At 39.2% G+C, this 20704-nt stretch overlaps 1 protein-coding gene across 3 annotated transcripts in view; it reads left to right on the top strand.

Annotated features, from left to right (window-relative positions):
- Positions 1 to 856: 856 nt before the first annotated feature.
- TBC1D5 (TBC1 domain family member 5) overlaps positions 857 to 20704 on the top strand; it is a 318017-nt gene continuing 298169 nt past the window's right edge. For 2 of the 3 annotated variants that reach the window (XM_030969414.1, XM_030969420.1), the window contains exon 1: positions 857 to 916. The gene's annotated coding sequence lies outside the window, so the exon portion shown is untranslated. The remainder of the gene's footprint in view (positions 917 to 20704) is intronic. The other variant, XM_030969429.1, reaches the window with a different exon arrangement.

The raw sequence follows: 20704 nt of genomic DNA, 5'->3' as shown, positions 1-20704 counted from the left end.
ATTTTCCAAGCCTTTAAGTAAGAGATCTTTGTGACTGATCCCAATCCCGTGCCAGAGATCCAAGCGTGCCTTGGGAAGCGACGGGATCGTCCCAGCGAGCCGCTGCCGGCTCGCAGGGCCGTGCCCGGTGACCCCGCTGCTGGGGCCGAGGCACCCCGGCGGCCGGCACCCACCTCCAGCCGCCCCGGGCTCAGCCGAGCACTGGAATCCTTCCACCAGGATGTTTCCCAAGCGGTCTGAACCCGGCCAGCCGCTCCCAAGGAGCTATGTTACGGACCCACTTGAAATTACCTTCATTTTAAGCCCTTTTCCCCCACTCCTCATCACGCACTGTGTGACTGGTAACTGCACTCTACGCACGCTTTATGTAAACACGAACAGATCGGGCTTCCTCAAGAGGCCGAAAGGCCCCGAAGAGACGCAAACCCTCCCGTTTCCAAACAACCCCGTCGCCCTTCTGCAGCTGCTCAGCGCGGTGGCGAGAAGCGGGCGCCGGTCGAGCCGCGAGGGCAGCCGCATGCTCGCCCTTCCCCTTCCAGCAGCGCCCCGCAGCCCCGGCGGGCACAGGCAGCTGGGAGCCGGCACCGGGAGCTCGGAGCAGGGACAAGGAGCAGGCGCCGGGCGGCCGCGGGCTCGGGCGCCTGCGCGGCGGGAGCGGGGCGGTGCCACCGCGAGTCCCCGCGGGCGGGCAGGGAGCCCTTCCCCTTCCCTTCGCTTGCCTTGCCCGGGTCTCCCCCGCCGCCTCCCCCTGCCCCGCGTCCCTCGCAGGGCGTCGGGCCGGCACGGGGGTCTGTGTGCCGCGCCGCGCCGAGCCGCAGGGAGGGAGGGCGGGAGGGGAGGAAGGAGGGAGGCGGGGAGGGAGAGAGAGAGAGGCTGAGCCAGATCTTCATGCCACTGCAGGCAGCAGCAGCAGCAGGTAAAACCAGCTCCAGAGCATCTGCTCCCTTTCACCCGCTTGCCCCCCTCCCCGCCGGCCGCCCCGCAGCCGCAGTGCGCCGCCCCGAGCCCCGGACCCCGCCGAGCCCCTTTCCCGGCCGTCAGTGGCGGCAGCGGGGCCGGGGGTGCGCCGAGGCCTGCGCGCCCCGCGCCGCCGCCGCTGCTCGGCCTCTCCCGCCCTCCTCCCGCGGGGTCCCGCCGGGAGCGGCAGCGGCCCGGGGTGTGCCGAGGGCAGGTGATCCCGGCAGGGAGCTGTGCAACCTCGCTGCCGGGAGGTGAGAGCAGAGAGGGAGGAGGAGGCAGATTTGTCACAAGGCTTCCCCCTCTGGCTTGGTTTGTTGGTTTCTTTTTTTTTTTTTTTTTTTTGTTTATTCTTGTTGGTGATTCCGATGGCTGAAGAGGGAAGTTGAAGGTCTTCGTGGTTATTTTAATATTTTTTCCCTCCAGGCCTTCAAAAAATTTTTGGAAGCAGCTTGTGTTCCCTTCAGTTTTCCTGCCCCAGAGCCTATCTGCCTCCCTGCTCTCACCTACCTGACTCAGTCTGTGCTAGCTGTCCATTGCCATCAGTGGTAGATGTTTAACCATCACACGTGTTTTTCTTTGGGATACAGCAGTTCAAGTCGTGTACAAATTTGCATTTCTGTGTATGGGCTGCAGTTAACACATTTTAGCTGTTTGAGAGTTTCATACAGTGAAATTGCTGTACTGTACCCATCAGTAGTTCAGTTTAGCTACATGCCCTGTGGTATTACACATCCTGGAGGCTTTATGGTTTGCTTTTAAGAAAAGTTGTTCCATCATGCTGGCATAGCATCGCTTTGGTGGTATGCTCATGAAAGAGGTATACATGTGAAAGAATCATGTACAAAATGTACTGGGATGGCACTTGGGAAAAAAGAATACACTTCTAGCTCTGCGACAGCTCCCTGGTATCCATTCCCCACTTGACTCTCAGTAATCCTGGTTACCTTCCCTTACAATGCTCTGAAACTTGGTTAAAAAGCACCACATAAGTCTCTTTACAGACTAAAGAAACTTCATTGAAGTTGTAATATGTCAGTTTTGTTACTGGTCACACATTAGTTCAGCTATTTACTGATAATACTTACTCTGTGGAAACTAAAGATTCCAAAATACTTTCCAGTTATTGTTTGTTGTTTATTGTGGGCTGATTGTTGTTATTGAAATTATTTTTAAGAATCTGAGGTTTGTTGAAATATTCAGTTGAATTAGTCCTAGATCCCATCTCTCTCTAAATCATCATTGACTGCTACAGTTGCAACTCAGAGGTTGAAATACTGTCAGGTCAGAAACTGAGCAATAAGAAAGTTACATTGTTTGTGGGTGATAATGGATTCTATTTTTGAAACCAGTCCTTTTTTTTTCATTTTGTTAGTGTAGTAGCTGTAATTGTGAGTTAACACAATTGTGATTAGCAGTTGTCCAGTTGTCAGCCCTTTTTTTTTCTTTTTTTTTTTTTGTTTTTACAGTCACACGTGGCCCATGTTTGACCTAAATGCTGTACCCGTAAGGGTCATATGGATGTATATAAATAGTAGCGATCACTGAAGTTGTTAAAATTAATTCTGTGTTGAAATTAAAGTTCAAACTGTCAGGTAAACAAACAGAGTCTATTCCAAATAAACTGGTAAATTTCAAAACTTTTTTTGTATATTTTCTTACTTGAAATTGACAACTTTGCTATTGAGCCAGCAACTGGAGCTGTATGGGCTGCAACCTACATGGTGAATTTCAGTGCCTAGCAAAGTATGAGAACATGAGCAGTTGCTGGATGTGTTAAGTGCATACTGGAAAGATGGTGCATTTTTCCCCCCTTAGATTTTATGATGGCTTCATAATTTAGGTACTACAAATATGGAAAATTCCTGTGAAAACTGAACATTAGAGAAGATACTAATGACATCCTTTTGTCAGTGAGATGAAAACAAGAGGCTGTTTTTCAGCTTTTTGGATGAAAAGGCGACTAAGTAAGGCTTCTACTGGTAGCATTGGTCAATGATTAATTAAACTGATGAGGTTCTTGCATGTTTTATTTCATTTTGCCTTCTTGTAAATCTGAGAAAAGCCAGAAACTTGATGTTTACAAACAGTTTTTCTTTTTAAGCTGCAATATTAGCAAACCTTACTTGCCGCACAAAATTGGTTCAGAGGTTTTCTGGCAGGTTTGCCGCCTGTGAGAAGGGCAGTTGCCTTTGAGAAATAGAAGTGAAAACATTCCTCTCACATTTTTCCTTCTTTATATAACCATGTTGACTTTACTTGAACATTGTGCTTTTCTCTTTTGTTTGCACTTGAATCTTTTAGACTTTGTTACCTTGTACTGATGTGCAAGAAAAATGTGATTTGGTGGAAATGTGTTATACATTCCCTGCCTCCCTATGATTTATGCTAATGTAGAGATCATCTTTGCTGTCTCCAGGTTGTTGTTGCTATTACAACTTCATTTTTCACTGGGGAATGGCTGTGCAAAGAACTGGTTTACACTTTGCCCTGAAAGGAATTCTGTTGATGAAGTCTTAGAAAGTTTACTTCATGCTCCATCCTTAGGAGTTTTATCTTTAACTGTTAGGTATGCTGCTGTAATTGACAACAGCTGTTGCTGAGAATTGTGGAGGATAGACAGTTTCTAAGATAATCAGTTCCTAGTCCATTGGAGGCTTTGTTGATTAGCACGTGTAAGAGCATTTTGGATCAGGAGCCAGTGATGTCTGCTGAGTGCAAATGTGGTATGTTATCTAAACTGTTTGACTAAGGCTGTGCACTGCTCTGAAGCAAATAAGCTGTAGGTTTTGTGTGCTTTTTCTTCTGGCCCAGGAAAGGGCCCAAAGCAGTTAAGTCTGTAGTCTATAAAAACACACATCGTTGGGTGATCTGTGCTTTCAGAGGAGGAGGAGGAGGAGGAGGACTGTTAAATATGATAGAAGGAGTTGCTTGACTGTGTTTGGTTGTTACGTTGGTGAGGCTTGAACTCTGGTTTTGACCTCCAAAAGGTATAGCTGGTACCATTTCCAGCTTTTAGGAAGTTTGTTACTGTGGTGTTTATTTTATTTAAGAATGTTTTTATCACTTAACCAAGTGACTTTATTTTTCAGATGTTGCAACTTCTGTGATCAACTACTTTCACAAAAAGGACTTGAAAATAATGTAGTTTGAGGTCCCCCATTATAATCTAGTAATTCTTGCTCTTTTTAATGACATTAAATAGAAAAAAGCGCGGTTTCTCTGAATCATACCTGAATCCATGTGTGACAGTCCTTGAGGAGAAACAGTTGACCATATTTGTAACTGTGACAGCAAGAGCTGAGCTGGAGCAGTTAGTCAAACTACATCCAGACCTTGGAGACGAACACTGAATGTTTAGCATTTATCTTGCATAAAAGTTGATGAGTTACCAAACAGAACAGAAATGGGTATTCTGCCTCTGTCAATGTTAGATGTAGAGTTCCCAAAAGCACTGACTCGTGACATGACCTGAAGTCTCTCTGGAATTAGTTTGAGAATACTAGGAAGAATCAGGTGTTACTGATACTGAATTGAGTACAGCAGAAATGAGACAGTACCATGGTGTTCTATTTAAAAACCCCCAGCATTATCCTTCTGTACTATTTAATTTGGAAGGTTTTTTGTTCTGCTAATGGGCTGGCAAATCGTTATTTTAGGTTTATTAAAGACCATTACTACCGTGCTACTAATTAATCTAGTTGTGTATGTGAAAAGTTCATGTGCTTTCTGGAGTTGACTTGCATTAAGTACTGCATCTATCTTAATGCAAGAGCATTTCACCTTAAATGTATTCAGTTCTCATCTCAATGGGTTTGATTTCTGAACTTCTGGTGGGCTAAGCTTTTTTTTTTTTTTTTTTTCTTTAAAGTGTATCAAGATACTGAGAATCTACCATCTACTTTTCTGGATGACTTGTTTCAGTGATTCATCTTTGCCACTATTTAAAAATAAGGCATGCAATTATTGTTTGAATACATTTGAATGCATCTGTCTTTCCTTAGTTCTTGTTATCTCATCTGAATTCTCTATCATATCAGACTGCCTTAAACTTGATTTGTCTCTTTGACACTGTTTTCATTCTTCTGCATGGTGGCAGTCCCTAGCATTTAAAGACACACACAGATTTTAAAATACATAGTTTTTAAAGAGCATAAACAGATCAAAGATTTGCTGGGCTGACTACTCTAGGACTCTGAGATAAGTTTAACAAGTATGCTGATTTAAAATGTTTTTCTCACAATGTTTTTTAACATCTGATCTGGAACATCTGCTTAACAAATGAGTTGGAAGGAAAATCAATATAATGTGATACAATTATACCATTTTGAATCTTTCCAACTATAGAATGAAAGTATTTATTGACTATTTTTGATCTGTCCTAACAATTTTTAACACTTGTGCCACCTCTGTCTAGTTATGGGCCTCTGTTACTGTTGAGGTGGTGTTTGTTACCAGTGCCCTTTGTGGTGTCATGGGTGGATGTTTTGTGTCTCGCACTTCCTACACTCTGCAACAATAGTTTATACTGATGGTGATCCAGCCTTCCCTGTTCTTAGTTGTTGATCCTACTCATTTTTGAATTTGCTTTTTAAATTTTTTTTAAATTTACTTGTTGAGGTTTTGAGAAACTAGGCTGAGCTGTAGCCAAAACTGTACAAGATTCTCCCTTTGGCTAGCTGTAAAACTGCCTGAACAAAGATAAAAGCCATTACAGATGTTTCTGTTTTCATGTTTTTCTAAGATTTTTCTTCCCAATTAATTTTGTTCATAACACTTTTTTGCTTCTGAAATTTTGAAAACTCAGGAATATGAGCATTGTTGAGTGTTACATGTTTATGTAAAACTCAGTAATTTCTATTTGGCTATGTAATTTGATCATGGTCAGTATTTTATACGCTATGTCCAGTGTCTACTCCAGGAACTTCCTCATTGTAGCTATTATAATGGAATATATGATAATTCCTTTGGTTATGGTGAATGCTGTTAGAAAACTTGCTAATAGTTTTTAAAAATGGATGTTTTAACTGTTGACAGCTTAAGATCCTGAGATATTAGATTTCAGTATTAAAGACTTCAGTTTGACCTTTTTCTTTCAGCACATTAAAAATAGGGCTTACCAAAAGAAAAAATCCTACTGTTCTCTAGTTTGAGGTGATGGTCTGTAACAGTCCTCTATTCCAGTCCACCTTCTGAGTGAGCTGGTATATTTAACTCTTAGGCCCACATGCAGTTAGGATCCTTTGGTTCTGAATTAACAGGTAATGAATGTCTGAATGATGTTTCTTGAAACCTGGATTGTTCCTGGTTCATAATTAATGTTGTTTTCATGTAGTCTTCTCTGAGTTTTACACAAGTGAGCCTTTGGCCTTTTCTTTTGTGTGTTGGGTGGTGCACATGGAGAATAGATTTGAATTTAGGGAATGGATGGAAATTTTTCAAAGTTTTAAAGAATATTTCTAGAACTGTAGAAGTAAATTTTTTGGCATTTAGACTTCACTGTAGTGTTAGTGTAAGAATTATACTTGCTGTCAGATGAATTTTCATCCAGGCCATTGTTTTGTGACTTAGCAGCCAACAGCAGATGTTTTAAATGAAGTTACTTCATTTAAAAGTTACTGAAGTTACTTCCCAATTGTGGATTAACTGCCATACCATGAAGCTTCTCAAATTCTTGTCAGTTTATAAGAGTTTACAATGTTGACCCTGAGTTTTGTTAGACATAATAAATTTCTTGTTGATAGTTAATTTTGTATGGGTGGATGTTTTCAAGATCCATGGTAATATGTAGTTATTTTACAAATTTTACAATGCTGTGTTTATAATCTATCTCCCCAGTGTCATGCTCAGCACTCTTTCCTCAATTCTTAAAGACGAGCTTAATGCTCAGTCATTACTTGAGCAAGTGATAATAATTTCTTATCTGCTATGCTTTAGATGTGTCAACAAGCTGTTTGATTTGCCAGCATGCTGGCCATTTAGTTATATTCTGTAGCTTCATTTATTTCACATAGTGTTGATGAAGATGATTGTATTCTGGATCCTGATACTTTCCATTAACAGTGGTGGATGTGACCACTGGCTCCTGCATCCAGTATTATGTGGATAAGCACACTCTTTCCTCAACCCTCTTTTTTTTTCCTACCTGTCATTGTTCAAAGTAATGAAACATTTATATCTGGTGAAAGATCTGTCTATAGTTTACTGATTGAAGTCTGACAAGCTGCAGTGTAGTTATATTTTCAGATCTTCACCAACAGATTCTCTTTCAAAATTAATATTATTCTCTTTAAAAGTTACTAGTTTTTTTATCATCCCTGCTTTAAAAGATTTTGTAAGTGTTCCCACTGACCTTTCCCATGTAAGTTGGACCTCTTTTAAAACTAGAGACTTTCAGGCCTTAGGTGGTATGTTTCATGCTTATTTCATTATCATACTTATATCAGCATGCTTGCTTGCAGTATAAAACTGAATAAGAAGATCCAATGTCAAGTTGATACTTTGATTTCTTGTACCTTGTTATTAACTAAAGTTTATCTGGGTTATTCATGATTAATGTTTAGTACTTTTATAGAGCCTTTCATCTATAAATGAAAATAGCGTTAATATATTTCAGTGAGAGGAAAGTGACTTAGTCAAGGCCAAACAACAACTCAAAGGAAAAGATTCAGTAAACTCAGATTTTATACTATCTCATCACAGTTAATACAGGAGTGCATTGTAAAATATTTAATAAATCTGAAATTTTAAATGCATTGGTTAAATGGGAGAAATGAAAAGTAATTTAAACATGTTAAATAGTAAGCAATGTAGAAAAAGTTTGATAAGTAGAATGAAAGAGTAAACATAATAGAGAACCTGCTATATGTACTCTGAGCAAGATATGACCTCAGCAAGTTCAGAGGAGGACCACAAAGATGACACAGAGAGCTGGAACACCTCTGCTGTGAAGACAGGCTGAGAGAGCTGGAGCTGTTCTGCCTGGAGAGGAGAGCACACCAGGGAAGCCTGAGAGCAGCTTTCCAGGACCCAAAGGGAGCCTGCAAGAAAGGTGGAGAGGGATTTTTTACAAGGGCGTGTATTGGCTGGGACAAGGGGTGATGGCTTCAGACTGCAATAGGGTAGCTTTAGATCAGGTGTTAGGAAGAAATTCTCTACTATGAGGATGGTGAGGCACTGGAGCAGGTTACCGGGAGGACTTGTGGATGTTCCCTTCATGGACATGTTCCAGTCAGGCTGGGTGGGATCCTGAGCAGCCTGGTGTAGGGAAAGGTGTCCATGCTCTGGGCTGGAGGGATTGGAACTAGATGATCTTTAAGATCCCTTCTGACCCAACACAATTCTGTGTTTCTGTGATACAAGGAGACTAGATCTAATGCTTATGGGACAAATGGAAGTAAACATTTTGTACACTTGTCTTAATGTATATCTGATAAGATACTTGATGATTGTGCTAGGAATGATAATGGCATTATTAATTTCTTTAGTGAGACGAGTGGCTCTCTGCTGATACTCATGTTTGTTTTGTATGTCCTGCTTCCTTTAAAACTTACCTATGCTCTCAGAGCAGTGACTTGGGCTGAATATACAGCCTGTTACTTTTGTCGGCACCACATACTTGAAAAATACATGGGAGCTTTGCTTGTTTTTCAGTTATTCATGAGACAGTAGCATAGTGTTTCTCCTCTTTTGGGCCCGACTTATTTTGAATTCACATCACTTACACTTAAGCCTATGATCCTAATAAATATACACGTTTTGGGGAGAAGTTAATAAATTCAAATATGTAACTGGACAATTCTTATACATATCTATATAGTTTGGTTTGGTTTTTTCAGACTAAACCTGGTGCTGCTTGTGACAATGCCTTTTAAAGTTCATTATACCCCATAACCTTTATGTACAATGTGTTGAGCAGTCTAAGCTAATAGAACAAAGATTTGAACTCCTTCAAGCAGTAGATTTTCACTGTAGATTCACATTTGTATGTAAAACTTGCGCTGGTTGTTTCTGCCAGTTTCCATGCTTCATGAAAATATGTAGCAGATAATTTTGAAGATATTCTTTTATTTTCAAGTATGCAAAAATCTGGATAGCGGTAAATTTAATTTTTGTGACTGGTTGAAAGAACAGTGAGTGAGTGCAAGCAGAGGAAAGTGCAACAGGCAGGAAGTTGCTGACTTCCTGTAAAAAGAGGAAATTCATGTCCCAGTCAGTGGAAAGATTTCTTCCAAATATGAGTGGAATATTTGCATTGTTCATAAAACACATTTAAAGCATTCGGTCAGAAGTTGGTGCCTTGAGAAATAAAACCAAAGGAATCGAAAAACCATCATTTTAGATTGTTGAAGTGTCTGCATTATAGTTAGGACTTGTTGAATTTTTTTTTTCAAGTGTACCTTTCAAAGGAAGCAGCTAGTGAGGATTGAATGAGACTGTTTTATGAATGAGGGTAAATTTCACCTTTTGTTTGTGAATTTACTTCACAGTTTTTTGGAGAAACACATCATTGTGAAATGCCCTTTGAAATTTTATGTTGGTACTTGATGTATTACTTTGAGTAAATTTATTTCAGGATGTTCTCTTTTCAAACTGAAAATTCTTTCCTATATAGATTTGTAAAAAAAACGGTAAGGCAGTATAAATAGTGTATGCTTGGTCACTTTCTCACGAGATTACCTTCTGTAGTCAGGATCAATTTCACTTAGTAGAAGGGTATTTTGATTTTTGAATCTGTGCTATAGTCCCAACTCTTACTCATTATACTTCTGTGAGTCTTGATTTGCAGATTGCTTGATTTGGGTGCGAGATGATAGTTTAGGCTCCACTACAAGTCAGGGAATTGGAAAGAGATTTTAAGGGATAGATGGAATGAGATATGTCCAATGTAGGACATGCCTGCTGCATTTTCAGCTGATTGCCAGTTGCTTGTGGTCGCTTTCATACTACGCATTTTTCAGAAATGTATATGGACACAAGCAACTTGCCTGATTGCTTTTGCTTCCCACCTTTGACCACTGAAGTTGATGGCTTATTTGACACACCTTCTAGACAGAGTTTCAAACTTCAGTCTGCAGAGATGGAAATGCTGCCCCAGTCTTTTGTCTCTTGCAACTTTTATCTTGAGCCTTAAGTACATTCTTTGGGATCATGGAATTAAGTACCTGAGAAGAAATGATGCATGTATTAGACAGATACAAGTTAATGTTAATTCTTAATAGCTATAGGTGATGATGTCAGACATCTATTTGGTGCAGTCATGCTGTCTTTACCCAAAAATTCAGAATCAGTTTATTACAAGGTTCAGTCCTTACAAAACTGAGTGGGGAGGAGCAAAGGACAGCAGCTACTGTCACTGAACATAGAGCTCCACTTTGACATTTTGCATAGCTGGGATGGATTGAGGTACTTGTACAAAATGTCCAAGTGGCACTGTCAGCTGTTGCAAATCCTGCTGAGATGCTATGTTGCTTTATTGCACTCCTGTGCACTCTGAAGCCTGAGTGATTGGAGAAATTCCTAACTTGTTTTTTGTTACGTTAAATGTTTTTGTTCTGGTCATCAGTGATTTTTTTACGAACTGTCAAGATTCTTGTATATTAGATGAAAAATACGTCGTTCTCTCTATAAGTCAATATTCAAGTATTCAAGACTGACATATGCCAAGAATTAGAGCGTTAGAACTGTTGCTGTCTCATTGCTGTTGGGGGAGACCAGATTTTTACATTAATTTACAGTAATAGAGTATGATCAGTCATGGTTACAATTTCCACTGTGAGTAATTTTATCTGAGAGGAGGGCAAATGTGGGCTGAGTGAACATCATTTTACTACTTGTAACATCTTACCAAGATTGAGATAAAAGTGTATTGTCAAACTCATGTTATAATTTTTGTATGTTGACTGGAGTGCTTGGTCTTGTAGAACTGCTGTTAATTATCATTTAGTCCCTAAGCATGTTAGATACCTCCTAATACAGATAGTCAGTCTTTTGGCAGTGTTTTGAATTAGCTTTCAGTGATACTTGAGGCCTTTTCTGTTACACTCAAAATCTTCAGACTCATCCTGTCCTCCTCCAGAAGCAGTGGATCACCTAGGTGAGGCCGAATGAGCTTGACAAAGAGCAATGTGTGGATAGAAAGTGGATGACAAGGACTTAAATGAGTGGGTTTAAGAGGAAAACTGTCAGTATAAAGCTTAATAACAGGCCTTTTTTCTTTTTTTTTTTTCTTTTTTTTTTTTTTTTAGCAAAGAGCTTTTATCATAGATTCCTCTTTCCTTTTGCAGTTCTACTTTGCCCTAATGCTTACAGCCATGGACTTTCGGTAGCATGAAAGAAGCTAGCATTCTTTTAAGATTCCACCTCTGGAAACATGGAATAAAATCAAATCCAACGACACAGAAAGTGTGTCAAACTGGTCATTGCTCTTTTTTGTTTTGTTTTTTTACAGAGTATGTCTCAACATTTTGTTTGCCTGATTTTTGTGCATGTCAAGCACATGCTTCTGTGTTGTCAAACCATGAGGAGATGCAGCTGCAACAGAAATAATTGTAGGGTGGTGTTGTGGTTTAGCCACAGTAGACAGCTCAGCACCACATAACTGCTCCCTACAAAAGAAATGTGGGCAAGGAAGAACAAATACGCTACAAGTAGAGATACAGAATTAGGTATTGAAATAGGCTGTATTGGCCCACTGTATTTGCAGTAGTAGTGGAAGACAGGCTTCTAAAGGGGTTTTTATTCATGTTGTCTTCCATTATTGTATGATGGTATGCAATGTTAAAGATGCAAACAAGAAAAAGAATGTAAGATTGCTGATGAGAAGCTTGATCATTCAAGAGAACTTTCTTTACAGTTACTGGAAACTTTGGCAACCAGTGAGATGAGCATTTTAGAAACTGCACTGCATGGGTCGACTGGGAGGCAAGTTAAATGTCGTGAGTAAGTGGGGTAAATGAGAATCTTTGATGTATAGGCAGGTTGACTCTTATATGTATAGGTCTTATACAAAACAACAAGAAGAATGACAAAGTTTCAGATGAGATCTGAATGCATTGGAAAATGAAGAGGAGCTGATGTAGATCTTGTTTTGAACCTGAGTGGTAAAAATGGTGACAGAGATATATTTGATAGTGAGAGGGAAAAGTGGTCAAGGATTTCTCATTTGTCTCAAACATTCAATTTAGTGTAGAAAGAAATATATCTGTAGCAGTACATTGCATTAAGCTGACACTCTTTCTGATGTGCTCAGTATACCATCTACACTGTTTCATCTAAAAAAAACTACTCCAGTTGCCAGCAAGTCTCCAGATTGCTAATACGGTATTTTGGCTAATGTTTCTTACTCTCCCTGACCACACAACTCTCAAAATTACTATTCAGGTTAACTTCAGAGTAAGTGAAGGTTGGGTAGCAGTTTAATTTTTTCAATGTGAAAGAATTTATCTTTCAAAGTCCTGAGTTCCATTTTGCAATGATTTCATCATCGCAATGTATCCTGAACTGACAGCAATAAATTAACTGACATTTCACTTGAGACTAATTCCTGTCTACAGTTAAGAATTTTGCTTGGTGAAATGTTATGGCCATGCCAATTTTATTCTTGTTCATTTTGCTTAGTTTTGAAGGAACTGAAACCACTGTCAATTCAAGAATTTTGCTTTAGTAGCTGGTAATGGGTTTGTCATGATTCATTGCTATGTCTGTTTATAGCATCCACTGGATACTGTGACTTTCAGTGTAGTCCCTCTTGATATACTAACCTCTTTTCTATAACTTGAGATACATTTCGTAGTTTCACTAACTTCAATGAATGTTTCAAAGTATTTTTACTTTCATGTGACATCCCCTTTTTCTGAGGCTGAGGCCTCAGAAACTGTCAATTCCTCTCAAAGTCCCTGCCACTGTGTGATACAGTGACTTGAAGTCACAGGTAAAAGACGACAGTGAAGTGAAAATGAAATGCAAGTAGACTTTCTAATTGCCTGTACAGGTAAACAAATGAAAAAAAAATCTAAGTAGTATCTGTCATCTTGCATAAGTGAGAAATGGTTTATCTTCCATGCTGGACATTTGCTTTCATATCTTCCTTTCAGAGCTCTAGCTGTGCCATCTGTCTTCTTCAGTACTTCTGAAGTGGACTGTCTTAGAGCAAGAGCTCAAAGTTCAACACCTTGCTGTAACCTGTTGTCTGTGACAGCTGGTCACAGATCATCTGACTGCCCTGAACTGTGCTAGGCATTACTGCATCCATGGACATGTATAAATTACAACAGTCCTTGAAAGACTAATTATTTTATTAATACTGTGATAAAAGAAAAAAACCTAAATAAAGAAAGCCTCAAACTTTCTGTGTCCTAAGCTGACCTGGTCTCTTGAGGAGAGTTGCTTTGTGACCTCTCAAATTTAAAAGGTCTGACGTTGAGTTAGCTGCCCCTTATTAGTAATGCAGCTGCATCTTGATGGTGGAATGGCTCTAGGTCTAGAGGGAATGGCAATGATAAGGTGAGATTGAAGATGAAGTTTTGTTTCCCTCTGCCCATTTTAACCTCAATATGAAATGCCTTTGTGCAGAAATAGGACAAGTTGTTGGTAACCATGAGAGGCTCCTCAGTGTCTGCCCCATTGTGTGTGTTGTGATCCCGCCAAATGACATTTGCCAGGAAATCTAAAAGGAATTGTGTGTCACCAAGTATAAGCAAATAAACCCCAATACTGTACTAGGTTGGAATAGATACATCTGAATTTAGTGCCAGTCTATTGACTATGCACAGTATAAGTCTTAGACTCAACATGGCTTAAAGCAATCACCTTCACTTTGTTCAGTTGGATGTCCTCTGATAGTGTTCTGCCCAAAACTGAATTCTCTTTTTGCTTTGACTTTTTCATTATACACCTGATTATCACACTTTTTCATGTTCAGTAAGGCTGGTATAAGGCCAGTTGGTAATGTGTTGCTGACTGGGAAAAATGTTTTTCATTCATTAATTGAAATAGTCATACATGTACTTATGCATATTTGACCACTCAGATGTGGTGAATCTTATGTCAGTCAATCTGTCTTGCTTATGGCAGTTCATGAAATGTGTTTCAAGTACTGCCTGGTCTCTTAATTCTCTTGAGAACTAAAAAAAAGAGAAGTTGTTTATTTTTTCATTTACATCTCTTTCATAAAGCCATGGTAGGTGCTGGGAGATTTTCAATATTTAGTCGGTATAAGAGGTTCTGTGCATACATATAAGCATTTTAGAATTCTATATCAGATATGTAAACCTTACCTACATGCATAGTATTATAAGCAAATTATCTCTTTGCTTTCGATGAATCTTGATCTTGTGAAGGTGTCTGGAGCATTCAGGCCAGAAAACTGCTGCCATTCCTAAACAGCATCGAAATGTACATGGGACAAAAAGCCAAGAATTGCTATTCTGTTCTCCATGTGGGCTCTCTTTACCTATGCTGGTACTGCTGCCATAGGTCGTTAGGAATTTCCTACAGTCCTGTAGTTGGATTGCAGTTATTATCAGGGAAAGGCTCTTCACCCAGAGGGTGGTTGAGCACTGGAACAGGCTCCCCAGGGAAGTGGTCGCAGCACCAAGCCTGGCAGTGTTCAAGAAGTGTTTGGACAGCACATTGTGTGATTCTTGGTGTGTCCTGTGCAGGGCCAGGAGTTGGACTTAGTGATCCATGTGGGTCCCTTCCAAATCAATATATTGTATAGTTCTGTGATTCTAAACTAAAGTCTGCTTGTTAGGCATTGCTAACCTCAGTGACTGATTTGTGGATAAAGGCAATGTTATGGCAGCTGGTTCTGTATTACAGTTAATGAAATGGTCCATTCTTAGATTTGAACTGTGAGATCACAACAAAGTTTTGAAATTCACAGAAGTAAATTAGACCTGCATTTATTAGGAACTTTGTATCTTAGTTTTAATTCTGCGTCTTACTCATTTGATCAGGTTTACAATCAGTGAAGTGGGAATTTTTATTCAAGGAGTCTCTAGTTCAGCATGTGGAATAAAGGAGGGTGAATGAATAACTAGGGCTTTCAATGGTTACTGACTAGTAATTAAACACACAGCTATCTTGATAATCCTTGAATGAGGTAAACTTCACATTGTCTTGTCATGTGACTAGTAGAGATGCAGCAGATTTAATGTTTCTTTTTAAGATCACGTGAAATTTGTATTCAGAGTAGAACTCTTTTGACCCTGAAGATAATCCCGTATAATAAAAAAATACTAAATTCACATTACATTTTGTAATGTATTTATGTATTTTACATTAGTAAAAGTATAGAAGATTGGTAAATACAAGATATAAAAATTAAATGGACATTATTCCTGCTATGGTTGACTTGGCTTTGTGTTTAGATTTTGGATTTTAACTGATCTCATTAGGTGAGCTATTTTCTTTTTATATTATGCGTTGTTTGCATTGTATGTGCAAATTTAAGGTTAAAAAGTGTAAATTTAAAGTATTTGTCTTGAATGCCATCACATGGCATGTATGGAACAACCTCATGATCAGACCCAGCCAGTATGTGTTTATGAAAAGGCAAGTCCTATTTGACCAACCTGATCTCTGTGACAAGGTGACCTGCTAACTGGATGAGGGAAAGGCTGTGGATGTTATCTACCTAGACTTTAGGCCTTTGTCATTGTTTCCCACAGCATTCTCCCAGAGAAACTGGCTGCTTGTGGCTTGGATAGGCAGATGCTTCACTGGGTAAAAATGGGCTGGCTGGCCAAGCCCAGAGGATGGTGATGAATGGAGTGACATTCAGCTGGTGACAGATCACAGTGGTGTCCCCAGAGCTGAGCAGTGGGACGAGCGCTGTTTAATACCTTTATCAAGGGGATGGAGTACACCCTCAGTAAGTTTGCAGCTGACTCCATCTTGGGCAGAAGTGTTGATCTGCTGGAGGATGGGAAGGCTCTGCAGAAGGATCTTGACAGGCTGAGTTGATGGGCTGAGGCCAATGGGCTGAGATTCAACAAGGCCAAGTGCCAGGTCCTGCCATTGAGTCACATCATCCCCAGGCAGTGCTACAGGCTGGGGCAGAGTGGCTGGAAAGCTGCCAGGAGGAAAAGGACCTGGGGGTGCTTGTCAACAGCAGCTGAACATGAGCCAGTGTGTGCCCAGGGGGCCAAAAAGGCCACTGGCATCCTGGCCTGTATCAGCAGTAGTGTGGCCAGCAGGACCAGGGCAGTGATTGTGCCCCTGCACTCAGCACTGGTGGGGGCACACCTCGAATCTATGTACAAAAAACATGTTGAGGTCTGGAGTAAGTCCAGAGAAGGACAGTGAAGCTGGTGAAGGGTCTGGAGTGCATGAGGAGTGACTGAGGGAGCTGGGGTTGTTTAGCCTCTAGAAAAGGAGGCTCAGGAGAGCCTTATTGCTCTCCACAACTACCTGAAAGGAGGTCGTGTACAGCTGAGGGTTAGTCTCTTTTCCAGATAACAAGTGATGGGACAAGAGGAGACACCCTCAAGTTGTCCTGGGGAAAGTTTAGATTAGGTTTTAGGAAAAATTCCTTCACCAAAAGATTTGTGAAGCATTAAAATAGGCTCCCAAGGGAAATGGTTGGGTCACCATCCCTGGGGTATTTAAAAGATGCATGGATATGGCACTTGGGAACATGGTAGGCTTGGCAATGTTAATGATTGGATTTGATGATCTTAAAGGTCTTTTCCAACCTAAACAATTCTATTCTGTTGAAATGAAATGTTTGTAATGGCAAGCATTCTGGATAGGTAGCCTATGCCATCTTTTTCTGGCAAGCATATGATGTCATGAAATTATTTTACTATAAAGTATTGTGTAGCATGCTGTACATTACTGAAAACAGCTTTGCTAGTGGTACAGAGAATTACTTCAGCAAATTATTGTTAAAACCTTGTTCACTTCTTCACAGTATATATTCTTTTCTGTTTCTATAATTTTAGAGGAGTTCTGTTGTCTTGCTCTGCTGTTCTGAAGGCATTTGTCTCTGTTACCAAAATTAATTGATCAGGGGGTCAGAGGAAATATCTGTTGGTTGCCTGCATGGTTTTACTCCATGCCAAGCAATACACTTGTTATCATTATGAATTCTTACGTAAAATGGATAATAAAGTGCTCGTACAGCTAAGTGAAGTAATTCATTACTTTCCAGATGCCTACTAAGCACTTACTTCCTGAAGTCAAATATTGGGGTCCTGAGCTTCTGGATGCTTAAGATTTGTTCCAGGAAGACAAAATTGATTTGTACTTGTAAGTCCTGAGTGACTTCACTGTTGATGTCAGTGATGGAAAGACCTGCAGCTAAACAAACTCGAACTGACCAATATAATTACAATCAAGATAAATTTACTGGAGGTGAGAAGTGGAAGAAGACATCGTGCAGCAGTCAGTTGAATTAAACTATTGTCTGTCCAGTATTTCTGGCTCTGATTCCAGTCATTAACTTAATTTCTGCTGTTACTCTTCTAAGGGGCTTATGATATCTGCAGTATGTAAAAATTAGTTTCCTTTTTATGGGTTAAAATTTTACTTCAAATAAATTTATGTCTAAAATTAGAAAGTAAACATTGATGAATCTGATTTTTAATGAGTATGCAGAAATCTTAATAAATACGCTATAAAATTAACTGAAACATACATTAAGAGGCATTTAGTGAATGTAGACTTTTTACAAAAGGAATGAGAAGACTTATGTAAGATACAGGTGGTCATACTGAGAATCAGGAGTTCAGGAAGGATAACTAATAATCACTTCTGAACAGTAAACACAGTGCTTTCAATTACCTTTATTTAAATTAAAAGCATAAAATCATGTGTCTTAAGGTTGTTAGTATTTAAATGGGATAAATTTTTGATTCTGATCTGTGTCTGTGAAGTGTTTTATCTTGAAGTCTTACGGGTAGCACTCCAATTTCCATGTGACTAATAAAATACAGATAGTCTGGAATTTAGTCTGTGAACAAATATGAATTATTGTTCAGATGTAGAGAGTGAAAGAAAATGTGGGTTGAAAGCTGGTTAAAAATTTGGGAGTATTTATTATTAAGAAGTATTGATACTGGAATTTAGGTGAGAGAAGAAAAAGTAAGATTAGTTAGGAAAACCAGTCCTGGGTCATGTGCATTTGCCTTGCTAATGCTTTTTTAGTGCGATTAAAAACCTCCAGAGCTCATGACATCAAAAAATTCATTGTGTGGAAAAAACTAAAACATTCCTTATTGTTGGCTTCAGTGTTATGTTTGGCTTTGAAGAAACTGACTTGTTTTACAGTTTCAGTCAAAGATCAACGCAATCATTTGAGCCTTGACTTTCTCTTCCAGGAGTCTGACAGAGCTGGCGGCATTTTCGTCTGTCAGGCTTTTGTTGTTTAAAATCAACTCTTTGACTTACTGACACTGTAATGAGGAGTAAACAAGCCCTATTTCTTTGCGACAATTTGTAGTATGTTTTTAGTGGATTCTGAATTTAGCAGTGGTGGTTTAACAGTTGTTAAATCATGTAGCTGTAGTAAACTTCTTTACTAGTGGTAATAATTGAGTTGAGGAAATTAGTTTCACAGCCCCCTATGGAGAGGTTTGTCTTTGGTCCTGGTATTGTCAGATTTGGCCCTCCACTGCTACCTGTCTGCTTGCTTCACAATGCCATCTTCCCAGTTCTCCTCTTGCATTTAACCACTGCTTTGTGGTAACAGATTTCAAGTTTCCTGCTTGGCTTTTTGTCCAAGTGATAAATGTTTTAGATAATTGCAGGACCACATGTGCTTCTGATCAACTATATGAATGAATGTTCTAACATATAGGGCTTAAAAATATGTCTGAGAATATGTACTCAACTGTACTAGTACAATTTAGAGGATAACGGTGTTGCTGAGAAGCAAAGGTTTAAATTTCATGTAATTTCTCTAATTAGAGAATGCGACAGTGATGTCCCTTACAATCAAGTTAAGAGTCAACATTTACAAGTAGTGATCCTATCTAGCAGGTATGTAAATATCTAAAGCCTTCTAAATATGTTAAAAAGAAGACAGAACTTTGTGTCTTGGAGAACCTACAATAAAAATAAACCTAAAAGAGAAAATTATTTAATTCAATTTTTTGTTCTGCATTCTAACCAAAGAAATGTTATTTTTGTTTACTTCTTGGTGGTTAGTTGCTGTCTATTCAGCATGCAACTTATTCTTCATTGATATTTTTAGCAAATCTGAAGGTTATGAGAATTAAGTAGCAAGAGTTAGAGGAAAGTTATGTTGGCATAATTATTTAAGGAAATTTGACTCTTTATTCCACATTCCATACGGGATGAGCTAAAACATTTTTTCCATGATTTTTCAGTACTTTTATACAGTCATTGATTAATGTTAAAACCTATCACCAGCAAATTGTGTATTCAGAGTATGGAACAGGTTATCTGCTTATTTACCTGGAAAATAATGTAGTTACCCTTTGCTGGGATTTTGTTGTAAAGTTTTAGATAAGGAAGTAATAATCTCTTTGGGATGAGGAAAAGAAAAACCTTCTTCCATGCATACCAAGGTTAATATATTGAAGTTGGTCTGATGTAAATTAACCAGGTATGTTCCTTGATTTGTTAACAGGGGCTCTGTTAAGAATTCATGCAAAAATAACTTTTTCACTCAGTGAGCAAAAAGGAAGGAAGGGAAAAAAATCTCAGATATTTTGGAAACACTAAGTCAAGAAAACTCTTGCATCAGGGGATGGTGCCATTGCCAACACTTCTGTTTTTTTGACTACTCCCTCAGTTGCAGAGCAGTTGCATTGGTGTGGGAGATCAGATTCAATGAAGTCTTTTTTCACCAGAGTTATCTTGTAACTGTTACTTCTAGATTGCTGCTGGACATTTTGGGTATGACTTGCTTATAGTCTCTTGTCTAATTAAGTTTCCCATTGTGGAAATTAGAAATTCACCAAGACTGAAAATGGAATTCAGGGGACCTACTAATGGGTAAATATTGTAATTGTGAGAGAGAAGATTAACATTTAGCATTTCCCTGACAGTGTGCATTTTTATCTGAAGTGAGGCAGAGATAAGAGAGTGCAAATGGCTGCTCTCAATCAGAGAAGGGATTGGCTTCTCCCCTTTATGTCAGTCCTCAAACCAAGTGCACCGTAATACAAAGAGGGTACTACTTATTTTCGTCATAAGGTTCTTTTTGACTGCAAACTGCCTTTATAGATTAAATAAGAGGTATGATCATTGCCAAACTGATCAAACTGGAGACTAACAAAAGGTGCAGCTCATCTAGTTAATTTGCTGTTCCACTATTTGCTGTAACTATAGGAGAGTGTAACTGTGTTGAGTTGAATTAACTTTAAAAGGCATTGGTACAAGTATGTTTTATTAGTCATCAGTTGCTACAGCTATTGAAGGTTCTAGAAAGAAAATAATGAGGTTCCTGAATTAGAGGTAGCACAATGAACTTTTAATTTGGTTGGAAACTTTAATTTTGTTGTTTTCAGGTCATATTGGAGCCTGAAATACCTGATCTGTAGTGCCTAAAGATGAAAGAATTTCTTCCCTTGTAGAGATTAGATACACAGTTGCTGCTGGAAGCATTTTATCCACTTCCAAACTAACATTTGGAGTTCTTTTCTTCTATATTATAAGAACTTAAATTCTATATCTCATTACATTGATGAAGTCCTAACTCTGGTTTAAATATTTTCGATAAACAGTTAGAAAGAGGTGAGTGCAGTATTGTTGCATCATGCAAAATACTAATTTG

The sequence above is a fragment of the Camarhynchus parvulus genome, chromosome 2 (genome assembly GCF_901933205.1).
Source record: "Camarhynchus parvulus chromosome 2, STF_HiC, whole genome shotgun sequence".
Taxonomy (NCBI): Eukaryota; Metazoa; Chordata; class Aves; order Passeriformes; family Thraupidae; genus Camarhynchus; species Camarhynchus parvulus.
Note: the sequence above shows the minus strand (reverse complement) of the source record. Positions and strands in the feature narration are given on the sequence as shown.